Source organism: Canis lupus, chromosome 1 (assembly GCF_048164855.1).
Source record: "Canis lupus baileyi chromosome 1, mCanLup2.hap1, whole genome shotgun sequence".
NCBI lineage: Eukaryota > Metazoa > Chordata > Mammalia > Carnivora > Canidae > Canis > Canis lupus.
This window is the reverse complement of record NC_132838.1, coordinates 51,309,898-51,332,344: the sequence shown is the minus strand read 5'-3', so window position 1 is coordinate 51,332,344 and position 22,447 is coordinate 51,309,898. Positions and strand designations below refer to the sequence as shown.

Below are 22,447 nucleotides of genomic sequence, written 5' to 3'. Positions count from 1 at the left end.
TCACACCCTGAGCCAAAGGCAGACACTCAACCACTGAGCCATCCAGGTTCCCCTAGGTGTAGATTTCCTAAATCATAAAAAGAACTGAGTCCTAAGATTGCACTGACCAGACCAGTATGTGTTTTGCTGGTTCTCAGAAGTCACTATTTGAATGTTTCATCAGTATCACCATTACTGCTTTGAAATATGCATTTTCAAATTCTGTAGGGTCAAGCAGACTAAGGTTTGTCTCTTAAAATACATATATGTATTTCAATAATAACAGTATTTATTGTTATCTGCATTCCTCTTAAGGATTCTGAACCAAAATGTCATTTTGCCTAATAGCTGCTCTAGGTAACTAAATTAAAAACCCCTCCACAGCCTACTAAACAAGCTTAATTATCTCTAGCTATTGGAGTCCTTAAGGGCATGTTATGGATGCTCAGCCACTGCCCTTTATTGAAATACTGAGAATATTCTGAAGTCTCTGAGATGGACAAAACTTCTACTTAATTTTAAGGGGGAAACTGGCCATTTCAGCTTGTTTGGCTAACAACTATTTGTTGAGAACTAAGTAAATCCTAAGTACTGTACAAGATAAGAAGAATAATAAAAGCCAGGTCTTTTCCTAGGGAATTTGTCATCACCATAAGGAATTTAGAGGAAGAATAATATACAGAAATTTAAAAACTATTTCTAGGTACTTGGCCAAATGGTGGAACATACAAAAATGGCAAGAAAGGGCTCATTCACTCAGGGAGCTTAAAATCTGCACGTGACCAGTGTTGTGAGTGCAAGCGTATTTCCGGTACTACAAAAGGGGGAGTCTCTCATTTCTAGCTCAGAGGGGATGTGTGATTGCATCTGAACCTTGAAGTCCAGGCAGGACTTTGACAGGTGGAGGTGAAGAGAAGAACAGTGCACGTGATGGAAAGGATGGGCAGAGATGTGGAAATAGGAAATATTTATGGATTGGCATGTAATCTGACTCTATTGGAATTTGGTATATATGGCAGAGAAACTGAGGATAAAAGTTAATTCAAGTTGGGAAAAGCTTTGGATGCATCATAGGGAGCTTATCTGGTGTGTAATGGGAGCTGCTGAAGGTCTGGGGGCAGGGAGATATATTTTCTTAGCTGAGCTTGGGAAGAGCCTTTGGCATGGTGGCTTTGGAGAGAGGCAGGAGGATGGAGGGAAGAAAACCAGATGGAACAATGATTGTGCTAATTCAAAGAGAACAGTCTGATACACCGTTAATTAGAATCCAGGCAGCTTTTTTATAGGTTATACTTGGCTTAAACTGAAACAATAATTCTCGTAGAGAGCCATAAACGCTGTATCATAATTTACTAATGAGTGAGAAAGGAAGTTCAAGCTACTGAATAATGGGAATGGCGACACAGACGTATTACGAACCAAGAGAGATGCCATTACTTGCAGTTCTGACTTCCCCGAACCTGAGATCTGCACACCAAGTCAGCCCAACGTGACAGTTGTACACAAGGTGGAATCTCAGTCACTGAACAATCTGAAGGGACCCTGGTGGAAGATCATTCAGTGCGCTTGAGGGAACAACTCCCCAGGAAGAAACTAAGGAAGGAAGGAAGCAGGAGCTAAAGCTTTTAAGTAGGGTCAGGAATTGGGGGGAAGAGCAGGAAACCACTGTCATTTGTTTCTTTCTTCTTCTTCTTCTTCTTCTTCTTTTTTTTTTTTTTTTTTTTAGATTTATTTATTTTGGAGAGAGAGTGAGCGAGCAGGGGGACAGGCAGAGGGAGAGGGAGAAACAGACTCTGCCCTGAGCACGGAGCCTGATGCAGGACTCAATCCCATGACCCTGAGATCATGACCTGAGCTGAAATCAAAAGTCGAGTGCTTAACCCAAGGAGCCACCCAGGCACCCCCACCACCCCCACCACTGTCATTTCTGACCGGGAAGAGCTGATGAAACTCGAACACAGTCTTTCTGAGTTCTGCTGTTGGCTGGTGTTGTGGACAATGGTGGAGTGTGCATTCCTGCTTCACGGAGAGCCCAGCCTTCATCTCATTACAGCCCCACAGTGGCCAGAGCGAAGGCAGGGGGAGCCATGAGATGTCAGGGAGAGCCGTGGCGGATGCTGAGCCCTGGTGGCCCAAGGATTGGCAGGAATCCCTTGGTACCTTTTCAGGAACTTCAGGAACCAGCTGTTAAACATAATTAGTTTAAAAATTGTATCTTATACTTGCAACTCAGTCAATTATATATATATATAAAGATTTTATTTATTTATTCATGAGAGACACAGAGAGAGAGAGGCAGAGACACAGGCAGAGGGAGAAGCAGGCTCCCTGCAGGGAGCCCGATGCGGGACTTGATCCCAGGACCCCAGGATCACACCCTGGGCCGAAGGCAGCACTAAACTGCTGAGCCAATTGGGTGTCCCAGTAAATTATATTTTTAAAAGGTAGCCAAGTACTCTCCCTCATCATTTAGTGACCCTCTTCTTACATTTTGCTGTTACCTATCTGTTTGGGGTTAGTGGCACCTGCAACATCCAGATAATGGAAATGCTGTAGAACAGACTACTGGGCATCTCTGGCCAGCTCTGGTTTTGTGGCTTCAGGCTGGCAGCTTGAAATAGGCCATGCAGAAATATGGATAGCATAGAGATCAGCAAGTTCTACAAATCAGGCTGCACCCCACCAACCTCCCCACCCCCCACCCCCGACCCTGATCCCCCACTGAGAGAATGTGTTATTAAACTCCTCAGTGGCTTTGGTCACTGAGAACTCAGAGTGGGGGTAAGTCAGTCTCTCCATTTCTGACCTTGATAGATTGCAGTGATTTCTCTGGTGCTGGACCTTGTCTTTGAACTTGGGCTCTCATACCTCTCTAACCAGGGACCCTCATACCTAACGGGACATCATCAGGTCTGATTCTAAGAGCAGGAAAAAATTTCAGGTAAATGAGAGTTGGTATTTCATTTTATTCCGTCATCCTGGACATCTAGGATCTTTGCTTACTCATGCCATGGGATCTACATGTTAGCCGACTATATTGAAGGGCTTTGATGGTGATGTATTTTTTTTTTTCCCTTACCTTGCTAGGACAAACGAAATAATTTATTTCTGTATGTAAGTAACGAGATGCTCATTACTTCTGATTCTTATGTGGAAAAACATATCCTGATTGGGCCTTCAACAACTCCGGTTTCCTCTCCCTATTTCAGCTTCTCATTTAACATTAAAAAAAAAAAAATCATTTGTATTCCTGAGGCTTTAAAGTCAATCTTGATATTTTCCACTCTTATAGTTCTCAACTCTGAGTGGATCACACTGACAACACAGACAAATTTAATCATCTTCATATATAACTTGAGGATCAAAGATCAAATAGGAAACATGTTTCTCTTTCCTACAGAAAAAAAAATGTAAATAGCTAATTTCCTTTGAAGTTTGTAAATACAGCACGTATTCTGTGTTCTCTATGGCATTAACTGGGTCATGGGAATCCAGGAAAAATGAACCCTTCAAAGTCTCTGCCTGGCAGAGAAAGAAAGCTTACCCTCTAAGGTAAGCTTCTTAGCATTGATAAAACCAATCATGTGACTCTGTCCTTTGCTTTATAAGGAGTCATGAGGCAAGCATTTTGGACAGACTCCTTTCTCCTTTTCTCTAAAGGTCTCAGTGATATCCCTCTGGGCACTGTGCTTGACTCCAAGGAGAGACATTCAGTCTGCACCCCTGCAAAGTGGAGAGAACACACAGATGAGGCTGAAACTTAACTCTTGAGAGTCTGCAGTGACCCCAAGGAGTGGACAGGACAGAAAGGAGACAGCAACTGAGCAACAAGGAGAAACAGTAGCTCCTGAGTAGTTAGCATCCAGAACGTGCAGGTTTTGCAGGGAGGAAACATGGTCAAGGCCTGAGGTTGAAAGAGGCCACTGGTTATCCTGGTAAAATCTTCCCAGCCCTTTGTCAGGTTATCAGATCTCCTAAGCCTCCAGTTGCAGGGTTTTAGGGACAATATCTTGAAATTCTATCAAAACACAGATGATGGCTCTTATAGAACATGGTGGAGAAGGTGGGATAAAATGCAATAATGACTTTCATTCTCCTCACAGTCGGAAATCTGTACTTTCCGTTGTTACTTCCTGAGAAACTCTTTAAAAGCATTAAATGGTAGTTTTTGAGCTAACAATTATATTCTTCAAAATACATTATCCATGTATCACTTTCCATATCAAAAAGATACTTAGTCATTTGTGCATTTGCCAAAAATGAAGTAGATAAAAATAAATAAATGACAAGTAATAGCATTGTCCCCCTCTGCTAGCACCAATCTTGGGGGGTAAAGTGTATCAGTGACATTTGATAATGACATCAAATAGTTCTGTAGCCTCTTCTTTTTTATTTATTTATTTTTTTAAATAAATTTGACCAAATCGTTTTCTACCTACTGCCACGTTTGTAAAAGAGGCAAGATATTGGAGCAGAATTGTACTAAGTCTGTAATAGGCTGATGAACAGTGAATTTAATGGAAAATCTTCAAGTTCACTGTTGAGGTTAATAAGCCTAAAATATCTTAAAACTAAATTAAAATACTTTTTGCCTTAAGAAGACATTAAAAAAAAAAGTTTGATGGCATTTGAGCTGATTCTAGAAGTAAGTAGCAGCTCTGTGGCAAAAAGTGCCATTTATGACACAGATAAGAATAAAGATTTCTTCTCTTCCCTGAATGTGTCTTAAAAGAAAACAATCTTCACTCATCATCATCATCATTGCAAATGTCTAATTTAAATTTGTACCCTCAAAATGCCTCCTGGTGAATACTCCGGCTATTTTTTTTGCTATCTGATAAAGAAATGCATGCTGTATTATTCAATTACAGGTATTCAATATAAGCTTTTCCTGTCCTTAATCTTAGATTGGGGTTTCCATCTTTATATTGGCAAATAAATGGTATCAACAGTCTTCTCTCACTTACTTTGTCTCCGTAAAGGTGTTCGTATTTCTTGATCAAGTCTCTTGAGTTTTTCCATTTTGAATAAATACAATGAGAGCAATTTGCAATTCTGGGGTCTTGCACTATATTTGAATTGGAAAATAAAAAGGAAGCATCTAAGAACAAAACCTTGCAACAAATGAAGCAGTTTTAAATGCCTTTAGTTCAAATGAGTTTTTTGGCAAGAGCAGCCTTGAAATACTCGACCTTTCCCCAGAGATCCTTATTGTTGCTTCACTGAAGAAAATCTGTATTTGTAAGGACTGCAAATGTGCTCCAGTGAGTGTGGTAACTCAAGGGCCATATGTCAATTGTCTGTGATTTATAGGGATGTATCTTTGTTTTGTTTTTTTGTTTTGTTTTGTCTACTTGTATATACTCTCTTATGTCTTCATGAAGATATTTTTTAAACAAAATATTTAACTAAAAATTTGAACCAAAATTAAAATGTTTGTGTATTAATAATGCAATTTTGGGGTGCTTGAGGGGCTCAGCTGGTTGAGTGTCTGATTCTTGATTTCAGCTCAGGTTATGATCTCAGAGGGGTGAGATTGAGCTCTGTGTTGGGCCCTGCCCTGGGCATGGAACCTGCTTAAGATTCTTTCTCTCTCTCTCTCTGCCCCTCCTCGCATACTCATGCTCTCCCTAGTGCACGCGCGCTCTCGCTCTCTCTCAGTCTCTTACATAAATATATCTTTAAAAAAATAATGCATTTCTCTCGTCTTAAAATGGTAGATCCATCAATTTTTGTATGCCCTTTCTTCCATATTACATCCCTTTATTATGATCTCTGTCAACATCTATATCCAGATAGTGACCTCTTCCAGGTCTGTCCTGTCAGTAATAGTATTACATGACCAAACAAGATAGCCTGGATGAATTTCTTGGCCTATGCAGGGACAGTTTAATGTATTTGGGAAACAAGAACACCAAATTTAGTTTTGTTATATAGAAACAGCTCTAAGATGTTGCAGAAACTGCATTTTTAGTGCACAGGTATAGTGCAAGATGGAACTTGCCCTTCTTGTTACATGTAATATAGACTTTCTGATTTTAGAATTGTTACTTTCTGACTCTTCTTGGAGCTCTGGGATGATGATTAACTGATGTTCATGAACTGAATTGCCTTATGCTTTCCTGGAACAGACTGGAACAGAGGAACATAAAGCAATAAACTAGTTGAGCATTTGAGAAATATAAAAAGAACATGTATGTTGTCAGAGTCTATAAACTAGTCATGGTTCAAATAATTGTCTCTTGGTTATATGTTTTTGAGCTCACAGTGCTTAGACAGATTTCAGATATATCAATAGACTGAGTCAGGATTTACAGGACTCATTCAAATGAAATCAGATTGCTAATCCAAGATTCAATTCCTTATGATTGAATGAACTGATGAAGAAAATTTTATTTCCATTATTTGTTTGCAATATTGTTGTTGTCATATTCAGTTTTCTGAATATTTGACAAGCCATTTCTCTTCTTCTTACTGTTATGTACAAACATCTAGTAGACTCTATGCCAAAATAAAACTTTTCAAAATAATATCTGATTTTTTACTGCCACTCTCAAATTCAGATAATCTTACTAAACTTCCTTACTTTTCATGGCAATATAATAGTTTGCAGAGATGGGATAAAGATTTGTACTCCTTTTTACCAAAATATAATTGGATAAACGAAGTATACCACCAAAAACAATCTGAAATATATTTGAGAATGATTCTTATTTAATCAAAACTGAAAAAATCTGCTTTTAAGGAACAGTTGTCGACTCTATGTGAGCACCTAACACTCCCAAGAAGATTGTATTGTCACCTGGTTTATAGGACTGCAGTCTTATAGGTAGAAATACAGATCCATTCCTGGCAAGCTTAGCAAATTTCCAGTACTTCCAGAAAGAATTCACCCAAATTTCTGAGTTCTGAAGGCATTATTTGGTGGGGAGAATCTTGAGCTTAGTTTTACAGTCAAAGAATAGCCAATAATATTTTAAAATCCAGTGTGAAACACCTTATGAGAGCTTCCAAACAGAAGTAATTTGATGGCTTTTGTAGTTACACATATGGTATGGCACTAGATTTGATATATCTATATCTATATTTATATCTATATCTATATCTACTATCTGTATATATGGGTGTTTTATGGAATGCTAGTTTTATGGGATGCTCTGTGGTGGTTTTATTGTGCTTGAGTTCTTTTAAAAACCTAGAAATTGTGAATTATTTTTGTCTATAGAGATATACAAATGGATTTTGTCCCTTCCTCCCCACAAAAAAGCCCATATTATATCTATTAATATCTGCAAGGCTAACTGTAGCTTCTTGGGGTCATACCTATAACCCAAATTTCTTGGATATATTTAGTCACTCCTTGTACATTTCAACATTCCTACTTCCTGTGTGTGGCTGCTCTTTGGGTTCTCCTATGAACTGGTTCTTAACATCTTAATGTCCTCTTAAAGATTAATAAATAAAATAAAATCTTTGACACTTTTTTATATTTTTATGAGAATCATGACTTTCTCCTTTTAAAAATATTATACTATTAACAATTTAAAGAAGTCAATAATATTAAGGGATTGTTCTTGATTTTGAAAAGACAAAAAAGAAACATCAAACAACTTCAATCTAGGATTATTTGGAAACTGCATTGAAAAAAATAAATGGGCAGTATTAAAGGTAATTTGGGAACAAAGGGGAAATTTTTAGTGGGAATTACATTTTAGGTAAAATTATTTTATTTCAGTGACTTAATTTTACTTTGGGATGTCAATAGCCAAACTATGGAAGTAGCCCAAGTGTCCATCAACTGATGAATGGATAAAGAAAATAAATAATATGCAGTGTATGTATTTATGTGTGTGTGTATAGATAGATAGATGATAGATAGATAAACATATGGATATAGTGGAATATTACTCAGCCATTAAAAAGAATGAAATCTTGCCATTTGCAACACAATGGATAGAGCTGGAGAGTATTAGTCTGAGCAAATACAGAGAAAGACAAATACTGTATGATCTTACTCATATGTGGAATTTAAGAAACAAGACAGAGGAAAAAAGAGAGAGAAAACCCAAGAAACATAATTTTAACTCTAGAGAACAAACTGATGGTTGCAAGAAGGGTGTGGGGTGGGGGGAATAGGGAGGTGAAGGGTGTTAAGGAGAGCACTTGTCCTGCCTGATAAGCACTGAGTGGTGTATGGAAGTGTTGAATCACTGTATTGTTCACCTGAAACTAATATAATACTATATATTAGCTAACTGGAATTAACATTTTAAAAAGTTAAGGGTAAAAATGGTTTCATGGTGCAGAATAATGGAGTTATTCTTGGGCCATTTATGCTGAAGTGTTAAGTATCACAATATCTGCAAATTACTTCCAAAAGGCATAGGAAAAAAAACCAGTGTCTGTGTGTAAGTATAGGGGAAGAAAAAGAAGAGGATAAATTCAATAAAACAAAATGTTAATAGTTGATAGAGCTGGGTGGAGAGTGTATGGTTGAGTTTTGCCTAACAGTTAATGTTTCAGTATTTTGTCCATCCTCCTTTGAAATTTTCTGAGCATCCAACAATATCTTAATAAACAATTTAATATTAGTCCAGGGTTGCAAGTTACCTAAAGATCTTGCAAATTATCTTTAAGCTTATATTCTACGAAGTGTAATTACGATCAAAATAAAATGTATATCAAAATAGTTATTCAATGAACACAAACATTTTTCATAATCTTAAACATTATTTAGGAGTAATATTAGTTTATTTGAATAGGACAGTACATAGGATAGGAAATACAAACCCACATGAAATGAAATAAAATATATGCTCGCTTTATAAGGAATAGTGATAAATTAAGAAAAAAAATCTGAATTTTTCAAAACATTAGTATAGGTCCATAGCAAAATTGAAATGAAAGCAAAAAGATTTCCTGTAGATCCTCTGTACCTACACATACACAGCCTTCTCACTATCAAAGTCCCCCACCAGAGTGATACATTTATTACAATTGATGAACCTATACTGACACATCATAATATCCCACAGTCATGGTTTACATTAGGATTCACTCTCATTGTTATACATCCCATTGGTTTGGACAAATATATAATGACATGAATTAATTTTTATAAGGAAAAAACTAATGTAGCACATTTAAAGTATAAGGTTAGTTTCTTCTCTGGAGATATTAAAAATTTCAGTTGATATTTGTATTTATTTATCATTATAGAGATAATCTGAACAGAACTCCTTTAATTTAAAAGATTTTATCACCTAACTCATTAATGCTTTCTGGAATTAGGCAAACATTTCACACTCTCACACTGAAAGGCAAAGACTTTTCCAACACCCAGAGAAGTTAGACTTCAGTTTTGCAACTTTAACTGTGTGTCAGGAGGAAACCGAGAAACCAGAAAATGTTGGTCTAGATATCAAAGAGCTGTTCTTTCCAGTGGGCACAAACCTCTTGATTAGTTTGGGATCAAAATAGACAAAAGCAGAACCATTCTTTGTCATCTGTCACCCAAAAGGGAATGGATCTCTGTCATCTCTCCACAAATCACCCATGTGTTCAGACTATAAAACCACATTCTCAATCATTGATGCCACCCCAGGATAATAACTTACTGGACACTCACAAACTAGAAAGAAAAAAAAAAAAAAAACAGAATCTGCAGTAAAGAAAAATTATGAGAGAAACAGAGTCAGCAAAGTTAAAAATCTATTTCTTTTGCCATTTAGGCTTCACTTTGGAAGTGAAGAAAAGTCATGCCAGGGCTCACACTTCCCAGGAGGGACATTTCTTCATCTATATAGTTTACCTTCCCTGTCCCATAAATTAATTACGTCTTGGTGGATGACAGCCAAAACTGTTACGGTCATTTTAAAAACACATTAAGTAATGACTTCCATGCAAACATAAAATGGATACATGTCAAAGATTTTTATTTAACTCATTAATTAAGGACAGAACCAGTAAAATATTCGAAACCCATTCAGAGGAGAATCCAAACAGCAGAAACATGCAAAAGCAATTGTGAATACGGAAATGAATTTAATACATGCAAATATATGGCTTCTTTGGGCTGAGGAGGGAAAATCAGTTGTGCTTCCACTCGACAAAATTCATATACATGTACAGGTAAGAGTCACTGCCTTTATGCTGGTATTCCACACTCTCCAAAGTTTTAAAAGAGCTCAAAATTCATGGAAGACACCCACCACACTATAGAAACCAGCAACTTAGAATGTTAGACATGGCCTAGAATTCCAGAGGAAACCCTGGTAAAATGTTCCACCTTCTGGATTTATCTGATCAATTCTCCATGGGTAGGTTCCGATGAAGCATCTTGGGTTAGACCATTTCATAGGTGATGAACTTCTGATAGTGTCTGAATTACTGTCCCAGGGATCAGGGCTGCAGCACTGAGTCTCTGCTATCCTAGAACACACTGTGTAACTGGGAAGCCAGATATGGACCCATTCATTATAAATGCAAGTAAGTGATCCAAAAGATGATTGAGTTATCTGACACAACATACTTGAGTGTCTGAGGACCAGAAGAGAGAATTGTAGCAGCTAACAAGTAGCTCAGAGGTAACTGATGTTGGAAGTTGTATGGGGGGGAGGGGTGTAGAAAGAAAGAGTCTGGAAATCTACTTTTTGTTGTTATTTACTTCAGATCATATGATAAATATAGCCCACTGCTGTGTAACTCATCCTAGTTAATTCAGGGTACTCATATGCCTCTCCACTTACTTTTTTTTTAAGATTTTATTTATTTATTCATGAGACACACAGAGACAGAGAGAGAAAGAGAGAGAGGCAGAGATGACACAGGCAGAGGGAGAAGCAGGCCCCATGCAGGGAACCCAACATGGGACTCGATCCTGGGTCTCCAGGATCACGCCCTGGGCTAAAGGCGGTACTAAACCACTGAACCACCTGGGCTGCACACCCCCCCCCCCAACTTTCTATCATCCATACCTTTCTCCTTGCTATTCCTTCCCCAAAAATAGGCTGGCCAAAATGTCCCAGCCTCATAAACCAAAGTTTATCACAGAATACTATTATTTTAAGCTACAAAGAACCCAGGAAATCTCATAGCTCAACCCTCTGATCTTACAGATGAGGTCATTCTGAAATGCAGAAATGTGTCAGGCACTGAGTGAATACAGGAGTCACACCTTGCTTTCAGTTCTCAATCATGTATTGGCTAATGTTTCTATGCCTCTCTTCAATAAGTAGCGTTGGGTGCCTGCCTTTTGTCAGGGAAGAGCTTTACAAGGAAGTAGGTTTTAGCCGAGCTCTGAAAAGGATGTGGGGATTAGCCAGGTAAAGAGCAGTCCAGCCCAGGAAAGTGCACACGTTTCAGAGTGGGAAGATGTTTGCTCCCAAGAGTGTCTTCTGAAATTTGCACCCAGAGCGCCTCCTGCTGCCTCTGGTATTTTAGAGGAGATGAAAGAACAGCCAGATGGCTGCCTTGTGGTGAGCTGGGTGGATGGTGCAGAGACTAGACTATAATGGAGCTTTCACTGACAGCTTTTCCTGGCACTGCAGGCATTAGGAAATAGAAGTGATATAATTGAATGGGGAAAAAAAATACCCCCAAATAGGTCAAGGTACCTAAGAGGGAAAAGAAAGGAAGATGATGCCAGGAGGGTACCATTTGAAGAGAGGCTAACGCTAGGAGCATTGACTGGTTTGGGGGGCTCTTGCAGGCCTCTATTGGGTGGAAGGCATGGGACAGGGTGCAGGAAGCCGAGAGTGGGAAACAGACATCCATCAGACACAGTAGGAAATAGAAAAGAAGCAAGATTCAAAGATAATATGTAAATACAAACTTTTTAGGAATTATCCTATGTAGCTAAATACTTGTTATTATGATGCTCATAACCTGCGAGTGAAAGGAGACACGATTAATACTTTACTGGGCAACAGAGAGAAACTGAGACTTGCTGAACAGGCCAGACAGATGGGGTATCCTTCCATTTTCCTCTCTGACAATTTCAATTCCCTGTGGCATAGAATGGGAAGAGAGCTTTCTTGCTCCTGTGTCTGGAGGTCAGCTGGGGGATGCTTGCTCTGGGCTGGACTTAGCTGGGCTGGGGACCAGGGTGTTGGGTTCACTCTGCTCCATGTTCTGGGACCAACAACCATCACGTATAATCTTCTCAAGGAGACTGAAGAAGAGCAAGAGGGTGACCCATCTGTACAAACGTGTCTCACCCCCTGCTCATGTCACATCTGCTAAGTCTCATTGGCCAAAGCAAATCCTGGGGAAGTACAGTTCACCCGCCTTGAGAACATGAGGACCTGGTGCTGTGTTGCCACTCTCATCATGAGTAAATGAAGGGAATGAGAAATTTAGACAAACAATTTAATTCACCACGCCCTAGCATCCTTGTTATTATGAATGTAGATGCCTTTTTTTAAAAAGATTTTATTTATTTATTCACGAGAGTTACAGAGAAAGGCAGGCTCCCTGCAGAGAGCCCGATGTAGGATTTGATCCTGGGACTCTGAGATCATGACCTGAGCCAAAGGCAGGTGCTCAACCACTGAGCCACTCAGGCATCCCAAATCCCCGCCCCCCTTCTTTTTAATTCAGAAAAGAGAAGGGGAAGTTAGCAAGAGCAAAGTTGGTATCCTAGAGGTGGGCCCTATTTTTCTAACTTTTCACTCTAAAATATTTTGAAATTTTCACAGGCTTTGTTCTCATGCTGTAATTTAGTTGCTTTCATATGCTTTTATTCTCTTTACTATTGTTATGTCTTTTCTTTTTATACTATGTTTTTTCCTTATTCTGCAATCACATAGGGTCTTACTACTTCTTAGCCAAGGGAGGGGGAAAAAAAGATGTATTTCCATATAGAGTTGAAAACAAATTCTAGTGCTATTATCTTTATTTCTGTAAGAGCCTAAAATGTGGAGATCCTTTTGGATTATGTGACAATGCTTCCTTAAACGAAGCTAAGTCACTTGATGTCTCTTGCACTCTGTGTGACATCACTACAGTCCCCTCTGTGGGCCAAGTGGTTCTCCACCTCTTTCTATCATGAACCTTCTGCTGTTTGACTCTAGATCCCTCTTATTTATCTCCTGGCTGAGCAGCATTCTCAACTCCTGTTCAGCTAAGCTCTTGACTGACAACTTTGAGGCACCTGGAGGCTCTTTAAAGGAATAGTTTGACACAGAAAAACCACGGAGGCTTTTCACTGACCAGCTAAACCCTTTGATAACCTTGTCTCCGGTGGTTGAATTGTCTTCCATCCTGTCTCATGCTCTGCAATTTCCTGATTGATAAGAAATGAAATTGTTTCATTTTCTTGAAATCACAGCTTTGCCATGCTTCCTTCCCTAGTATTATATCTGTCTGTACTTTGATAATCATGGCTGCTGAACTATTTCTGCCTTCCTAGGGGGAAAGTAAATAATCCACAAGCAGTCATCGACATCAATACTTAAATGCTTACCAAATGTTACTGAACATTTTGATTTCTTTTTAAATTTAGAGGAACTATTTACTTCTGGTTTCTTTTGGAATGGCATTTGTTCTAGTGGTGTTGGTTGAGACTGGAGAACATATCTTTCTTGGCAGGGGTGGGGGGGTGTTGATCATACTAGGAAGGAGGTATGTCCATGCTTTGGGAATGTGTTTTGGCACCACTCACCTTGTAGGGTACATCTTGCCTGTGCTCAGAGAGCTCCACATATCTGTGTGTCAGGCAGAAGCAAAATAAGAGCAGATCCCATCCTTAAGTCTTCATGTTAATATGGGGATTTTTGGTTTGTTGGTTTTTCTTTTTCTTTTTCTTTTTTTTTTTTTTTGTTTTGCATATTTTTTTTATTGTAGTTCAATTTGCCAACATATAGCATAACATCCAGGACTCATCCTGTCCGGTGCCCCCCACGATGCCTGTCACCCAGTTCCTCCTCCCACTTCCCCTTCCACTACCCCTTGTTTGTTTCCCAGAGTTAGGAGTCTCTCATGTTTTGTCACCCTTTCTGATTTTTCCCACTCATTTTCTCTCCTTTCCCCTATAATCCCTTAAGTCAGGGTAGTCACTACTAAAATGCTTTCTGGCTCTGAGCTAGTGTGATGAATAAGACCCAGCAACAACCTTTTGATGCAGGCCTGCATCTACCAATTAATTCCTCAGTGTAGAGAAAAAAACACTCCTGTGTGTGTTTCTCCTTTACTCTCCCACTATGACCACATAGTATGTCCGACCCCAGATATAGAGGGGTTTTCCCCACATCAAGCAATTCTTTGAAATTGCTGGGGTTCTATAATTTTTTTAAAGATTTTATTTATTTATTCATGAGAGACACAGAGAGAGAGAGAGAGAGGCAGAGACACAAGCAGAGGGAGAAGCAGGCTCCCTTTAGGGAGCCTGACGTGGGACTCAATTCCGGGACTCCAGGATCATGCCCTGGGCTGAAGGCAGCCCTAAACCACTGAGCCACCAGGCTGCCCATGGGGTTCTATAATTTAACTCGATTCTGACACTCTCTACCTGGAGATAGCCTCAGACCCCATAGGTGACGGGCCCAGTCCCACCAGAAGGCCCCCACTTCAGATGCCAATCGCAAGTAGTCTCCAGGTTACCTACACCTTTTTGCCCAACTTGGCTACAAATCAGAGGTTCCAGTAACCTCCACCCCCTACTTCCTTGCATTTGATCATTTACTAGAACAGTTCACAGAACTCAGGGAAACACTGACTTAATGTTTACCAGTTTATTTGTAATGAGGGACAAGTTAAAGGACACAGATAAACAGCCAGATGAAGAGATACCAGGGCGAAGTCTAGCACGTGGATGTGTTCACCAACCCAGAAGCCCTCCAACCCTCATGCTGTTGGGATATTTTTGGACGCTTCATCACGTAGGCATGACAGATGATTAACTCAATTTCTAGCCCCTCTCTGGAGAATAGGGTGAGGGGTTACTGAAAAGGTCAAGTTTCTAATCGTGGCTTGGTCTTTCTGGTGTGTTCAATCCACATTCAGGAGCCCACCAAGATGGCTCATTAGAACAAAAGACATTCCAATCACTCAGGAGTTTGCGAAGCTCTTAGGAGCTCGGTGCAGGAACCAGGACCAAATGCTAAATGTTAGAACAAAAGGTGCTCCTAGTAGCCCTACTTACAAGGAAGGGTTTTAGGAGCTCTGTGTAAAGAACCATTGTATATATTTCTTGTTATTTTTTATTCAGTTAAGAAAACATATATTTGAGCTCCATATGTGGATCTGTTGTGTGTATTCCCTTGTTATTGTCCAATGATCCACTATGAAGATGGGACATTTGCTCATACTTGTCTGGTCTTTAGGTGTACTGACTAGTCTTACCTCTTTTTCTATTAGGTTCTATTTCTGATCTCTTTAGTAATATATTTTTGCCCATATCCCCTCCTTCACGGTCATCGCCTTTACTAAAATGTGTACTTTTCTCCTAGAGAATTCAAGGCTATATCTGTGAGTACCAAGACAGCACCCAACATCCTTGGGTGTGTAGTGGGGGGTGCCTGTGTGCTGCAGTTGTCAGGACACTGCACAGCTGGATGAGGGCTCAGCTGTGGGTTAGTGGGAGCAGGTCCCTGGTCCAACTCTCAGAATTTCCATGGCCATAGAGGAACCTTTAGTGATAACAGTTTGAATAGTCGCTCAAGGGATCCCTGGGTGGCGCAGCGGTTTGGCGCCTGCCTTTGGCCCAGGGCGTGATCCTGGAGACCCGGGATCGAAACCCATGTCGGGCTCCCGGTGCATGGAGCCTGCTTCTCCCTCTGCCTGTGTCTCTGCCTCTCTCTCTCTCACTGTGTGCCTATCATAAATAAATAAAAATTAAAAAAAAATTTTTTGAATAGTCGCTCAACCCTGGTCCAGACCACTGTGAGAAAACTAGCCACCAATGTCAGGAACTCCAAAAGCTTCCTGATAACAATGGTGTCCTAGGGTCCTCTCTAGGTGTTTAGTGGTTCTGGCTGTAGAGTCCAAAAGCCTGAATGATGGTAGTGTTTAGACTCAGAGCTCAGTGTCTTGAGTTTCACTTCTTATTCTGCTTCCCATACAGTTTTTATGTATTCAAAGAGTCACTCCCACCCCCCTTCTCTCATTTCCTCATCTAATTGGGATAATAACACTGACTTCGCCTTCTTATGTGGGGAATCAAGTGAGGACTTGTATACGAAAGTGTTGTGAGTGCCACAAAAAGTCTGAATTAGTGACATCTTTATTAAAATGTTCCCTAAAGAGCAATGAGGTTCTGCTGAGGAGCTAACTCAGCCAACCACAGCCACCCTCCTTTCTCTCTCACAGATGTGACCTCTCTCGTCTGTAGTCATCCCTCCCTGAGGATGCAGTTCCAGAGCCTCTGGGAGGATGGCTGCAGATGTGGACTCACCTTCCAGTACCTGCTTGGAACTTTGTACAGTGTGTCAAGCTGTGCCCAGTGCCGCATCTGTTCTAACCACGCTGGTCTGTGGGTCCAGTCATTCAGTTGGTCAGTGGTTGTATTTGTTCTCTTCAGCTGCTCTAACAAATTACAACAAATGTAGCAACTTAAAGACAACATGGGTTTATTGTCTTAAAGTTCTTTAGGTCAGAAGTCCTAAAGTCAAGGTACCACCAGAGCTGTGCTTATTTCTAGAGGCTCACAGGGAGAGTCCATGTCCTTGCCTTGTCCAGCTGCCAGAGATTGCTGGCAATCTCTAATGTTCATGCCCTTCTATCCTCAAAGCCAGCAGTGGCTAATGGAGCCTTTCTCACATTCCGTCATTCCAACACAGATTGTCCTGACATCCCGTGTTCTACCTTTAAGAAGCCTTGGGACTGCACTTGTTCCACCTGGATAATTCAGGCTACTCTTCCAACATTGGGGTCAGCTGATTAGCAACTTTCTTCCATCTGCAGCTTTAACCCCCCTTTGCCCTGTACCATATTCACAGCTTCCTGGGATTAGAACTTAGGCATCATTGGGGGCCACTTTTATGCTGATCATGGTTGTTCTTGGTTGTTGAACAGTTCAGAATTTCTACTATGTGCAGAACACTCATACTGTCGGAAGGTGCTCAGCCATGGAGGCGTGGAGAAAGAAACCATCCTCTATTGCAAACTGTTGGATTTAAGTAGACTTCTAAATCTGATGAACCTTTGATCTATTATCAACTCCAGCTCCTTACTCAGCCTACATTTGTAGAGCAGTTTTTTTCTCATTTTTATCATGATGTACATCATACTTCTAATATTTTGCTTTGCAAAAGGCGGTTTCTGGGCACTATTTAACATGATACCTGTGAAAGGAAAAATGAAGTCCTACTTTATTTCATTCATAAAATATCAACATATAACACTTTTTAGGTTGGAAGATAACATAGCAATCCCTCATCTGGCCTAATTCCATCCATGTCTGTGGAGGGGTAAACCGGCATCAAGTTCTTGTGACCTGCCCAGTTCATAGGCTTCCTGGAGTCAGGCCTGAAACCTAACCCACCTTCTGCGCCCTGAACTGGCCCACCATCACATTCTTGCCCAAGGAAGAATGCTGAGTTCAGGAAGATGGAGCTGAGTTGCTAAAACTTCTTCATCTTATTGAAAATTTAGTATGCATGGGGCAAAAGTGTTATCTTCCTCATTTGTTCAATAATGAAAACAGAGAATTCCAGCTTCTTCTTATAATTTCTAGAAGTGCTTTGAGCCCGCTCTTTGAAGGCAAAATTTATATAGTATAAAACAACATAAAATAACCATTTTTAATGGAGTGAAGAGTCCAGGAGCATTTGGAGCACTCCCAAAGTTGTGCAACCACCACCACCTCCATCTACTTTCCAAAACATTTTCATTAGCCCAGAACAAAACTCTATACCCATTAAGCAGCCACTCCCACTCAGCCCCTGGTGACCGCTAAACTACTTCCTGTCTCTACAGATTTGCCCATTCTGTACATTTTGTATGAATGGAATTGTAAAGTATTTGTTCTTTCCCATTTTTCTGTTTTCTCTCACCTCGCATCATGTTTACCAGGTCTGTCTGTCTGTCCCTCCATCATACTTATCAGCACTGCATTTCTTTCTACAACTGAGTGACATCCTGTTGCATGTCTAAACCGTACTCTGTTTATCCTTCATCTGTTGATGCATGTCTGGGCTATTTTGACCTCTGGACTATTGTGAATAGTGCTGCTAATGAATATTTGTGGACAGGTATGTGTTGAGACCTTATTTTTACTTCTGCTGGGCATATACCTAGGAGTAGATTCTGAGTCATATGGTAATTCTATGTTTAATTTTTTGAGGCAGTTGAACCCATTCTCATGATAGCTTCAAGAAAGTCTTTTAAGAAACCCTCTCATGAGTCCCTATCTTGACTCCAAAGGCTTAAGGGATGGTAAGGTGCTTTCAAAAATAAGCAGATACCAATCCTGCCACTGGGGAACTATGTGACTTTGATCAAGTTTCTCAGCTACATTCTGAACCTCAGTTTACTCCCTCTGTTAAAGCTGACATAATAATACCCCCCATACTGGGCTATTGGTGAGAATTATAAGTAACAATGTATACAAAGCACTTATGCTAGTGCGTATGATTTTTTCAATTGGCATATAATATTTTCCCTGCAAAATATCCATAGCTTTAATACCTACATGACTAGTCATTCTAGGATAGGTTAGTTTTAGAATTAAATGTTCTTGTATACCAAAGCCTTGTATATAAAAATATGAATGATTATCTTAAAAGGAGGAACAAAAGATTGGAAAGGTTTTCTGTAAAGGCTTGATATATTTGATTCTGCTGGAAGACTTCCCGAGCTGGATCTTAGTTGAACTCCCTGTAGCCTCTCAGAGCTCGTTTGAAAGTCTTACAGGGAAAGGCAGCCGCATCATTTTTTCTCATTGTAGCACTTCCTGGACTTAGAGTGAGTTTCAAAGAAACCTCATGTGTTTTCATTTTGAAGTGTGTTCTTTCACCTGCATCCAGGATGAAGGCTAGAGTAGAACCAGACCTAATGCACACTAAGTAGTATATTCTTCAATTTTGCAAATAGCAGAAAGTGGGATAAGAACCTTGAGGGCAGCCTTGAAAGAGGTCAGGTGACCCCAGGGAGTGTTTGCAGAAGACAAAAAGCTGGATGTATTAGGATGTCAGCGCTGCAGCAGCCTAGGTGCACATGCTGGCCTGGTACATTCATGAACTTGAGACCATATTTCCCCTTGTGAAGAGCCAATGCTGAAAGCTGACCTCCTGGAGGGTTAAGTCATGTGGGGGAGAAGAACCTTAGTCCAATGCCACACAGGAAGGTCAGGTGGAAACAGTGAGCCATATGCTCAGCTACAGCAATGTTTAACAAGGGAATTCCACTAGGGCTTGACCTGCCTATTCTGGGTATTTGAGTGTGTGTCTCTTTTTAGGATTATTTAATAGACTACAGGATGCCTTCCTCCTCTAAAGCCTTCCCACAGGCCGATGACCAGAAATGGCATCTCCTGTGATCTCCTTTACTTAGAGTTAGACCTGCATCTTTCAAACAGAGTGGTTCCTTCTGAAAAGGGCCTCAAATAGACCATCAGCCTGAGCTCAGCTTGCACCGTGTCATTGACGCAGTGAGTGGTTTGGAGACAGCTGCTTGACCTCTCTCAACCCCAGTTTTCTTAACTTTAAATTGAGAATAATAAACCCAAACCTCAAAAGAGTGTTGTGAGGAGGAAATGAGAGGAGATGCATCAAGTGGCCAGCACACTGCATGGTGCGTGGTCCATGCTGAATACGGCGTGGGAGCTGTCAGCACTCCCATCATCACTGTCATAGCTAGAAGAGGAACAAGGGTATCTTCCCTAGTCTTAGGTTCTTTGCCAGTTGAGTGCTGTGAAAAAAGTTTGTGTTGTGAGTGATTTTAAAATTTGGGGAAGGGATCCCTGGGTGGCGCAGCGGTTTGGCGCCTGCCTTTGGCCCAGGGCGTGATCCTGGAGACCCGGGATTGAATCCCACATCGGGCTCCCAGTGCATGGGGCCTGCTTCTCCCTCTGCCTATATCTCTGCCTCTCTCTCTCTGTGACTATCATAAATTAAAAAAAAAAAATTTAAAAAAAATTTGGGAAAGACACCTGTAGTTTGTGAATGACTTAATCATATTTTAATGCATTTTATTGCAAGTCCATAGAACTTGAACTAGATTAGTGACATGTAAAATGCATTTTCTTTAGATGTCAATTTACACATAACTAGGAGTTTCCAAAGAGATTTTTAGAGAATGTTTTTCTAATAAATTCAAAGACATTCTGTTATATTCAGTTTTTACATGTATAACTTCATATTAGCCCATCATGTAAATCATCATATGTGTGGATCTTGCAGGATATAAATTTGTACAATTTTGCTGTATCTGTAATCTTTAATAAAGTCAAATTTGGAAAACTTTTATTCATAAGCCTAAGAAAAAACTTCTACTTTAATCATTTATTAGAAGTTTGATACGCTTCCTCCCACCCCCCTCGCCCCGGATTCATTAGGAGAAAAAATACATATATTGTTGCCAGGGATTCTTGGCTTTTGACCTTAGTGGTGGTGTCTGGTACATTTCGAGCATGTTCTTGAACTATCCCCACATGCATCTGAGCCCTGTTTTCGGGCCACCCTGCAGCTGTCTGAAGACTGACTTTCCCCTTGTTCACTCACCTGGTACCTACATAGTTTGCATTGTCACTGGCTTGTCACTATTTTATTTGACTACCAAATGGATTGTCTCATCTTCCTGCCTGTTAACTTTGCTTAAAAAACAAATCTAACATTGAATTTAATGCTGAGGGGATGGTGAGAAACTGACTGCTCAGAAGAATTAATTCCCTCATGTTTTTGTAACAGCTTGAAAATCAGCACACTTGAAGTTTCATGCTGCATGCAAATCACCTTTCCCAGGTATTAGGGTATTTCTGAGTCCCCAAAGAGTGAGGATGCATTCTACAGTTTACCTGCCTGAAAAATCAATTGCCGGCCTAGTTTGCAAAAATTATTTTAACCATTAGACACTGTGACTCATTCTGAATTCTGAATTACTGATTCATTGAATCAAAAAGCATTTATTAAACCCTTACTATATGCCAAGCACTTTGCTAAGTATGAGACTTGCCAAGTGTAATAAGTTAGATTTACTCACTATTTCTGGGATTTTAAACACCCACTAGGGGAAACAAATGATTAAAATTATTTCCAAACATGATTACAGGTATTCTTAGAGGTAAAGTACAGGGTATCCAAATGGACAGTCAGGGCCATGAATTTCTATTTGGGGATCAGTAAGGCCTTCCCCAAATGGATGGGGTTTAAGCTGGTGTATGAGAAATGGTTGTGGCAGCAGCAGTACTAGCATCAGACTGGTATGTTTTGAATGCTGAACTTCTCCCAGGCAAGATTCTAAGTTCCTTGCCTAAAGTATCTCACCACAGCCTTACAACAATATCTTGAGGCTATTCCTTTTTTAAATCTCATTTTAGAAACAATGGTTAAGTAACCACGCATCCTGATCCCACAACTATTGAGTGACAGAGCCTGGATTCAAACCCAGACATAGAATCAAGAGCAAGTTCAGCTAAGGGAAGAGCAGAGTTGGAAAAGTCTCTGAAAGTAAGGGAACTACATTCTTGAGGGAATGGAAGTCAGCAAGAGAGCATACACATCAAGGAATTGATAACTCGGTGCATTAGAGCATAGAGTGCAAAGGTAGTGGGCAGACAGGGAAAGGTGGAGTTGGATGTGCCACACCAGGAAGGGCCTTGCAAGTTATATCAAGAATTTGCAAAAAAAAAAAAAAAAAAAAAAAGAATTTGCATTAGCTGAATTTGATGACTGCCTGGTAGCTCCATAACAGAGTTTCCTTTCTCTTAGAAGATACTGAATTATTTGGTACAAAGGGTTATGATATCTGCAGCTTACTCTCAAACAACACAGCAGGCATATAATGACAACAACAATTATATATATATGAGAAATATACTCATCGTATATATATATATATATGTATATATATATGAGAAATATACTCATCATATATATATATATGATGTCCAACTAGAGATTATTCTAGTTCATATTTGATAGGGATTGCATTAAATCAGTAAACTGCTTTGTGTGTGGACATTTCAATGATATTGATAATTCCAGTCCCATGGAATATCTGTTTATTTCTTTCATTAATGTCTAGTTTTTAATATATGGGTCTTTCAGCTCCTTGGTTACATTTATATACTTCAGTACTTTATTCTTTTTGGCTCTAATGAGATAATAAATGGAATTTTTCCCCTAATTTCTCCTTCTGATAGTTTACTATTAGTATATAAACATGCAACAGATTTTTGTGTATTGATTTTGTATCTGACAGCCTTACTGAATTTATTTGTCCTAATGTTTTTTTGATGGGCTCTTTAGGGTTTCCTAGACATAATATCATGTCATCTGCAAAGAGTGACAGCTTTGCTTCTTTCTTTTTA

The 22,447-nt window shown here is 39.9% G+C and overlaps 1 protein-coding gene across 1 annotated transcript in view; it reads left to right on the top strand.

The window, feature by feature from the left end:
* The window catches only part of PRKN (parkin RBR E3 ubiquitin protein ligase), a 1,297,938-nt gene that overhangs the window by 757,461 nt on the left and 518,030 nt on the right, over positions 1–22,447 (top strand). The window lies entirely within an intron of this gene.